The 9,793-nt window shown below is 33.4% G+C and overlaps 1 protein-coding gene across 2 annotated transcripts in view; it reads left to right on the forward strand.

Annotated features, from left to right (window-relative positions):
• Positions 1-9,793, forward strand: part of FUT8 (fucosyltransferase 8 (alpha (1,6) fucosyltransferase)) — a 66,775-nt gene that overhangs the window by 32,882 nt on the left and 24,100 nt on the right. The window lies entirely within an intron of this gene.

Consider the following 9,793-nt stretch of genomic DNA (forward strand, 5'->3'; position numbering starts at 1 on the left):
CAACTTCTGAAATCAACATGGGATTTTCTAGATTTTTTGAAAGTAAATGTATAAAAATGCATTGAAATTTATAAATTTCCATTTCTCATAAACAAAATATTTCTCCTACATAGTGTACTTACTATGCTGCATATATTGGTTTTTAATAAAAGTTGTTTTTTAACTATATATCAAAAATATTCACAGAAGTGAATGCTTATATCAGCATATCAGTGTAAATAACAGATATAGGCCAAAAAGTCAGAAAATTGTATCATCTTAAAGAATTACTTTCATGTAATTTGCAGACGTGCATAGAATAATAATTTAGTAAATTGTGCTTCATGATAAAATTGTTTAAATCTGTACATTTATCTTTCTTCTTTTTAATTAAATTGCCTCTGCTTGACACTTTTATTTGTATTAGCAACATAAAGTTTTGAGGTTTCTGAAGTCTATCTTCAGCAAAACGATTTAGATAGTAATCTCTTCTACAAAGGATTAAGAGGCTTATACGAGCTGAGAATATATATATATCTCTTTAAAATATTATTGGTCCAGTCCTCTTCTAACTATGCATAAAAGCTAAGCTTGTCTATTTCAGAAAAAATTAGCATGTTTTTGGAATTTTCCTTTTCCTTTGTTTTGCTCAAACACTTTCGTACTGTCATTCTAGAGAAAAAAAATCTTAATAAGAAATGGTTGTATGCATGTTCTTTTTAATTTTAAAATTATACAGTCCCTGCAATTGTAACTTACTTACAGTTCATTTTCCCTTGATATCTATGGTCAAACTATTTATGAATAATTTAGCTAGGTAGGAATTGTTACAAGAAGTATGTATGACTTCCTAGTAATGAGTCAAAATACTTGCGAAGAAGTATTTATCATTAAATTTTTGATTAATTTTCTTTAAAATAATTAGTTATATTGAGCATGAATATTTTTAATTGCCAAGTCATAATGTTCTGTTATCATTGCAACATGCTAAAACAGGGTAGGCCTCTTTTTATCAGTTTTTACTTGCTGATTTATGATGTCCTGGTGGCATTCCCCGATAATACATTGCAAGAGGGCTATAAAATAACTGAATAAAAAAGTGGAACCATACACTAAATGGGAAAAGAAAGATTCAAAGAAAGATTAAGAGAAAGGACAGATGAATATACAGTTAGAAGTCATATCTGCATTACATGGCAGGGAATGAAGGGACGTGGAGGTAAAGAAGCCATCTACATGTTTTAAAACACAGTGTGTGCTCCTTCCCATAAGGCCTGCAAACCAGTAAGATGAAAGATAACTTGAAAAAGGAAAGCTGAAACAAAGTTTCCTGCAATTACATTTGAATATTGACTTTGCTGCCTCTAGCCATGGTTTGATGAATGAATACTTTTAAGGCAGGGGTACCCAGAGGGGAAAAAATGGCAGAGCTCTTCATTTGGTGGTAGTGCCAGCTTTTAAGTATTCATTGAACTGTAATCTTAAAATATGAATTAACTAACATGTTTATATGTATAATTCAAGAAAGAGGATACTGTGGGTATTAATTTTTAATTTATTAAAGCCAATCAGCAACAGTAATCAAAAGGACTAAATGAAAATTGCAAACTCAAACCATAGAAAGTTCTGCAGAATTAATGGCAATAAATAAAAAAGTTTCACTCCATGAACTAGATCTTCCTTGACAGTAGGTTTTTTTTTACATAAATCAGATGAATATTTAGTATTAGCCTAAAAAACCCTTTAACTTGCATACAATTGTATGAATTGTTTTGCTCCCATACTTCTTTATAAAATCTTGCAGAAGAAATTGATCCATTTCTATTTCTAATTCTTGATATCTTTTTTATACACTGACTTTCATTATTTTCATTTTAATTCAAGCAAACTTACGTTATTGTGAAGCATACTGGGGAATGGCAATTTGAGAGAACAGAGCTGAACAGCACTCTGTCTTGTATTTTCCCTTTGTTTCAGTTGTGTTAATCTTGAAATCAAGCCACTGATATTGCATAGATTTTTGTTGTGAAGGTGCTTTGTGTAAGATGCTCTATATGAAGACATTTGTGTACGTAAACGTGAAAAAGTATTTAGAAAGTGGTGGCTCTTAAAAGGACCCTAGAATTCTAATGAGGTAGGTCTGAGTTTTCAGAGCAATGCAGTAGCTGAAGAGAGCAAAGTGTGATCCTGGAGTCTAAGAGGAGGGTTATTGAATAGTAGCAAGAAGTTATTTTTGCCTTGCAGAGCAACGGCCAGGCTGCAGCATGCTGTCTAGTTTTGTTATCTGGCCTTCAGAATGGATATTGATAAATATGAAAGGATTCTCAGAAAGAACTGCACTGATTCAAGGCCAGAAAAATCTGCTTTACAGTGAGAGATTAAAGAACGTAATTAAATTTAAAAATGAAGCAATTTTAAAAAGCTGGTCCTGCTACATTTTATTGGCATTTCTATATGGGAAAAATGTCTACTTTTAAACAAAAGCATGTGGCTGGACAATTCAGATTGGAAATAAGATCTATTTTTTGCAGAAAGATTGGCTGACTACTGTAATAATTTATTCAAGGCGTATGGTAGATTCTCCATCAGTAAGTCTTCATTTCATCAAGATTATATGTGTTCTTGAAAACCGTGGATTATCTCCCTTTCAATCTCTTTAATATTCTGCATGTGTGGCATAGAAGGTTGTGATTTCAGTGACCCAGTTGAAGCTGTGGTCTGGTATACGGTAAACAGGCTAGGATGAGGAAGGCTGAATAGAGCCATCAGCAACTCAATAGCTATGCCTTGGATGAGCACAAGTAGAGTCATTTATTTTAAACAGTCCTCTTCCTGCTGTTGCTCAAGGGATTGGAACAGCAGAAAAAACAAAAGGAAGAATAAGTTGACACATTTTTTAAAATGTGTATTTTACTTGTTTGAGCAAGGTAAGTCAATCCATGAAAAGAAACACAAGGTATAACGAAAGAGTTAGATATTGTCTTTGAACACGTGGCAATCCTTTTTCACTTTCAAATATCAGATCAGTGCTTAACTTTATCAACAAAACTATTAGTGGAATAAAAGAAGCAAAGTCTTAGAGACAAGTGGAAGTCAAATTAATTTAACCAGCTGATCTTACAGTGAAGGAAAATACTTTACATATATAGAGAGATGGGATGGAAAGGGAGAGAGGTTGATTTATGTTATTGAGCCCACTTTACTATATATAATATCTTTGAGGACATTGCAAATCTCTTATCAAGAGTTAGAGATGTTTATAAATTCTGGAAAAAGATCTTTTCTAACAGATAAAAATTGACTTTAAAGTTAAGGTGCTTTGGAACATTTTGAAATCCTCTTCTGATTAGAAGTCTTTGAGTCAAAAATATTCTGAGTATATAATATTCAGAAGTAAAAATGAAACTGAAAGAGGTGAATTCAAAATCACACAGGGGGTAATGAGGCAAAAATTTCAGTATATGCCAAAAGCAATTACATTCTTTCCTGGTAGGAATTATATGTCATGCGACATAAGTAAAAGAAATTGCCTTTTTTTTTTAAGTTTACATATGTTTATGCTAATGTTATCACCAGCAGTCCAGGTAAAAGTACAGTATGTCTTCTTCAGTTTTACAACTTCTTAAGTTAACAATTAGGCATGCAACGTTTTTTATCATTAGAAGTCAGTACTTAGTCTTGCTTTTTATGAAATGTACATCCTTTATAAAAACATAAGTTGATGCTTTCTGGATCTCAGAGAAACTGAACAGCATGCTTTGCTGTAGCTTTACAAGTAATTTAAAAGACCATTTGTGATCCTGTTTTGAACCATGGGTAGAGTAGATTGTAGTTTTTTCCTGCTATGAACCAATTCTCATTAATTTTTATTCAGAAAACAGTTTCTGGAAAGGTAAGTTCTTCTCGTATATGTAAAAAAAAGATCTTCAGAATACTATAAAGTTGTATTTAGAAGATATCTGGTAACGTAACTGAACTCAGTTCCAACATCCATGTGTAAGAAAAAGAAAACTGTTACATATATTCCTGGTTTTTTTTCCCTTTGTCCTTCTTTAAGAAGGGTTTACTTAATATAGGTCATCTGCCCATTGCATCAAAAGTGAAGAGTCCAGGCTCCTTTTGCCCTGAAATAAGTTAAATTGTAGCCCAAAAGTACATTATTAATTTTTAATTATTTTTAAATTCTTGCTACACCTTTTTGCTTGTTATGCAAATACGGCTGTCGAAAATCAGAAAAAAAGTATTTAGATTTCATCTTAAGAATGTATTAGTTATCGTCATAGCTGCATTTATATGACATAGGTCGTTGTCTGAAAATTGGAAAATGGTGTCTGTAATTATTGTTTCTGTTACAGAAGCTCCTAGAAGCCTTGTTCCGACAGGTATTTTCCAGGGAGATAGTATTATAGACTGTAAAATCTTGCAATCAGAATTAGGACCAATAAGATAGACACAGCAGAAGATATTAGTAGAGTGAGTAATTTTTTACCTAGTAAAATCCGCATGAAGGCATTTAACTCTTGGCTTAATTTTTAAATATAGTATAAAACAAAGTTATTCATAGTTATAATCCTGGCATTCATTGCAGACATAGCAGAGAAATGAAGATACTTGCGAAAGTGATTTCTATACCTGATGGGAAGTAGGATCAAGTAGTAAAATACAGAAGCAGGTTTTGAAAAAGAACAGCATTGTTCTGTTCAGAGACCTGAGAATAAAAAAGAAATCTTCAGAAGGCCTTTTGGTTTAGAGGGATTACAGGCAAAAGGAGAAGAAGTGTCACAGTCAGAAAATGCCTGGATGATGTCACAACATTAACTTAAATGCTGTGAGTATCAACATACAGGTATTAGTTATCTCCTTAAAAATTCATAATTAACTTCGTGTTACTCAACTTGTTCTTTATATGTCATTATATTATTTGCTGTGTCAGCCTTATATACCTTTCCATCTGTTCAAAACATCATGCCATTTCAAAAATGAACAAGACTCTAAAAACTGAAAAACATATATATACCAAGATGCTTCTGGGGTGTGAATTTCTTACCACTGCTGGGAAGTTAATGCTGTAGCAATGAAGTCTTGTCCATGTCAGTTTTTTAGATATGAACATAGTAAGAATTTCAGGAATGCGATACATTCTTTAAAAAAGAAAACATAAAAAGGTAGTGTTTTTTATTATTATAGATACTCTCTTCAGTTGTTGCAACCTGTACTACAGTTACAGCACTTCACTTCTTGTTTTTTTTTTTAAGCTCAGTCATCTACATCACTGCAGTCATTAGCCATTGTCCAGCATTATTTTTATGTCAAAATTCACTTTGTATACTTCTCTGCTTCCTATTTTGTCAGTTTAGGAAAACTTCTAAGACTAAGGATAGTTTTCCAGCAAATTTTATGGCCAGCATTGCAATTAGGATTATTCTGTCCTTAAAAGCCCACCCCGTTTTCTCCTACTTATGGGATGAAACACTAGAAGAATAAAGGAGAAAAGATTAGAACTGAAACATTCTTTACTCCATGATAGCATTCTGTCTGGAAGAATATTGCTGAATTAACAGAATAAACAGAACATTAATGTTATGTAGTGCCCATTTATTAGAGTAACCTTGATATGTAGTGAATATTACCGGTTGTAGTTAGCTAATTATTTGTGGATAGTAAAATCTCTCTCTCTCTCTCTCTCTCTATGGATAGTAACGCCTGTTGAAAGATTTTGGTTTTAGCTATGGGTCTAAAATGTAACTGCTTAGGAAGTCAAGTGTGCTTTTGAAAATTGCATTTTGTTGAAGAATGCAGTTTTTTAATTGTTGTTATTATTTACATCATTAACTTTTTTGAAAATTGTCTAAAAACCCTGTGTACAATGCAAAACATTCAGATATTACTGCAGGATATACCTTTATTAAAATATTGTATGAATCAATAATAATTTAATATTCTAAGAAAACCTTTATTTCTTGTCATTCCGTGTCTGAATGCCATCTCACCTAACATGTAAAATTGCAGTTCGTTATGCAAGTGAAGATACTGAATTTTAAGTTCTTGGGTGCAACTCACTATTGTGATGGTGTTACTTTCCTTTTTTCTTTTTTTTTTTTTTTTAAAAAAACATAATCATGCAGGAGAACATGAGATTAGTTTACATGGAAAGACAGTGTAATATCTCTCGCGGCACCTCTTGCAACATGCCTTAAAGTTTGGATTTAATAGTCTGCATTCCAATTAACATTTTAATTTTACTTTTTCCCACTGTTGGACATAAAAAAACCAGCTACTGTTATCTTAAAAAAAAAAAATTAATCCAGTATATGCTCTAAAGAGATCATATGCAGATTTTAGTTATTTCACAACCTTGATTTTCTTTTTTTAATGCATGTACATACGGTACATTGTCAATAGTTGACTGTTCCAGTGGAAATGTGTTAAGACATTTGGCTTTATTTACTGGTGTACTACTCAAACATTTTGTAGCTACAGTGGAAGTTTAGTTAGGTGGGAAGACTAAATAAGAGAAACCAGATAAGTGAATTTGGTAGGGGGAAATAATCTGAAGTGGCCCTCCATTTATCTAAGATAAAATTAAAAAGTTATGTTTGCATCTTAGAAACCTTAGAAAGCAGAATTCAGGCAAATCAAATTCAGATTGTGTGAGTGTAGGAGTTTCTCAGTTTAGGACACCACGTGTCATTTGTAAGGTTCTATGCTGTGTGTGCATCTCACAGACCTCCAAAACAAAGTACTCTCTTCCAGAGAGATGAAACTGAGAAAAAAAGGGGAGAGAAACAAAACTGAGACTTTCAATGATATCATAGAGTTGTCCTGCCTTCAGCTTGCAATTCTGGTATTGTTGCGGAGGAACATTTTTTACTAGGGTGATAAGAAGGTGCCAGAAGAAACAGAAGTCTACAAATAGAAAGGGAGGCTGAAATTCCTGATTTGAAATGTGTGTATAGCCAGAACAGCATATCAGAAACTTATGGGATGTTTCAGTACCCACAGTAATTTACGCGAGAAGAACAGATGGTGTCATGCAGCAGGGGTATAACTATGTCTGCTTAAAATAGCAAATAAATAACAGTAAATAAAAAGAATCCAAACAATCCACTACAATGTTTCATTTAAAAAAGGAAGCTACATAGAAAATAAGTCAGAATTCTTATAAAAAGGGACTAAATGCTTGCAAGCAGCATGGAGATTAAATAAAACATAGAATCATAGAATTGTTTAGGTTGGAAAAGACCTTTAAGATCATCAAGTACAACTGTTAACATAGCACTGCCAAGTCCACCACTAAACCATGTGGAAGAGCCAGGTCCTCAGATGCTGCAAACTGGCAATTTATGCTGGCGGAGGCTCTGCTCCTAGGTATTTTGTGGTTGTTGCATGAGGAGCAATGGAGCAATCTGGAGGGCCAATACATGATCAAGGGATGAAAGGAGCACTGAAAGAAGACAAGACTGTAGTACAAACTATAAAAATACTTCAGATCCACATTCATTATAGAAGAGCTTAGGGACGCTCCCATGCTGGAATCTTTCTTCATAGGGGACACTTTGGATGCTCTTTCTCAAACAAGTGTCGTTAAAAGCATTTTACAACAAAACATTTTGTTTATAATTGCTCTTTGTTTATAATTGCTTTTGTTTATAATTGCTGTTCTACAGAACAATGGAAGGTGGCTGAAGGAATACCAATTTTCAAAAAGGGTTCCAGCAAATCATGGACTCTGCATTGGACAAATTGACAGAAATAATAATGAAGAATCATTTTAGGGGATACACAGAAACATATGTTATGGTGGAGAAGAGTAAATGATAGTTTTATAGAAGGAAACAATGTCTCATAAATTTAGCGGATTTATTTGAGAGGGGCAAAAAATATGTAGGTATGGAAGACATGAGTTCATTTAATATCTTGCACTTCAAGAAAGCACTTCAGAAGGTTTCCCCAGATGTAAACTACCATGAGATAGAAGAGAAGCTCCTGATGTATATAAAATTGGGTTAAAAGAAACTTCAGAGGGAAAGGGTAGAAATTAATGATTAATATTCCTTAGAGGACTAAGTCACCAGCAGAGACTGATGCAAACTTTACTCTTCAACATATTCATATATCATCTGGCAAAGAGAGAGAATGTGAGATGGCAGTATTTCTGATGATAATAAGGTATTTTGATTAGTGAAGGGGAAAGTTCTTTGTGAAGAGTTAGAGAAGGCTCTCGTGAAATAAAATAGCAGATAAAAGTCTGTTTTGATAAAGACCAGGTAATGGGGAAGAACAACCCTGAACTATACATACAGTGGTGAGATCTGGCTATGCACTGCTATTTAGGAAGTGTGGAAGCACATCCAGTGGCCAGTATACCGTAGTAACAGGTTTGCCTAAGAATTTTTGCTTTAACTTAGTGCATGATTAACATTTGCTTTTCAATATTTCACCTTCAGTATTAGAGAGTGTGTATTTAAATGGTAATACTGAAAGAACGGGGTGGCTCAATTAATGTATAGTGAGAATAAGGCTTTTCATTTTCAGATCACAAGCTCATATCTATGGTTCAAGTCCAGTCTGACTGGATGTTTGGTTGCATCTCTGAAATAAGTATATGGGTTTCCTGAGCCACTTACTTTGGCAGCCTTTCCAGAAGCAGAAAGGCTTGCATGAACAAAGCAAGTTGAATTTTGTTGTCCCCTCTCTCCTGAGATGGGAGTGAAGCCCTGTTGATGATGTGGTGTTTTTGCCAATATTTTGCATTTTTTGTGTGTAAGTAGAAAACTACATACTTCAGTTTTCTGCACAGCTGTTTTCATGAGAATACCAGTTTCTCTCATAAAAATACAAGGAGAAAATATATAAATAGCTGTAACTTTTTCACAAAGAATGTTAAGTGTGATCAGTATTAAAATGAAATAGCTGCACACTGTCATTCTGTCTTGTTCTGAAAGATCTAATGATCTGAAATCAGAATTATGGGAGATGCAATCATTTCTTGTAACTAGCTTTAGTTCATTTGTTTTTACATAGAAGAATGTTTGCCTTTGGTCTTTCAGTGGGTTTGGGTTTTTGTTGTTTTTTTTGGCTGTTTGTTTGTTGGGGTTTTTTTGTTAGCAATACTTTTAATATAGTCTTACAACTTGTGACACAAAGTTCACTTGTGCAATCCCAAATCTGCCATACTAAGCTAAATCCATTTGTATTTTAATAAGTTCCTCATAAAATACATCAGTGTGCTCTTTCACACTATAATCAATCAAGCCCACAATATTGAATGTTGATTCTAGTTAGGCCATTTATATAGGCTAAGTGTGCTATTGGTTCTCATTTAATTGTATGAGGAATTACATTAAATCTATTCTTGATAAAGGAATGGTGTTCTTAGAGGTTGTTTTCCATGTCAGCAGCATTTTTTAGCAGGATGGGAGATAAGTAGGAAATACATTGCTTTTAAATACAGCCACGGTTAAGTAAATTTTCCAGTGGCAGAAGTAAGGATGTATATATTTCTTTAACATTTGATGTATATAATTGCAGGAATATATCTATCCGATAATGTTCAAGGAGCAAAAATGTGGAGATTTTATACAGTGAGTTCTCCTTATGTCATTGTTAATTTAGGTTAAGATTTGATGTCTGTATGAAGTGTGCTTGACTGATAATAGTTCATGCATGGGCAGGACCATAAGCAGACTAGCAAATGCATTGTTCAATGAGAATTATGTAAGTATGTTGAAGTGAATGAAGGTAACCTAGAACAAGGGATTTTTATTCATGAATAAATGTGTCCACTGAAATAATTATTTTCAAAATAGTAGGG

The sequence above is a fragment of the Fulmarus glacialis genome, unplaced genomic scaffold, assembly GCF_000690835.1.
Source record: "Fulmarus glacialis isolate BGI_N327 unplaced genomic scaffold, ASM69083v1 scaffold16224, whole genome shotgun sequence".
NCBI classification, from domain to species: Eukaryota; Metazoa; Chordata; class Aves; order Procellariiformes; family Procellariidae; genus Fulmarus; species Fulmarus glacialis.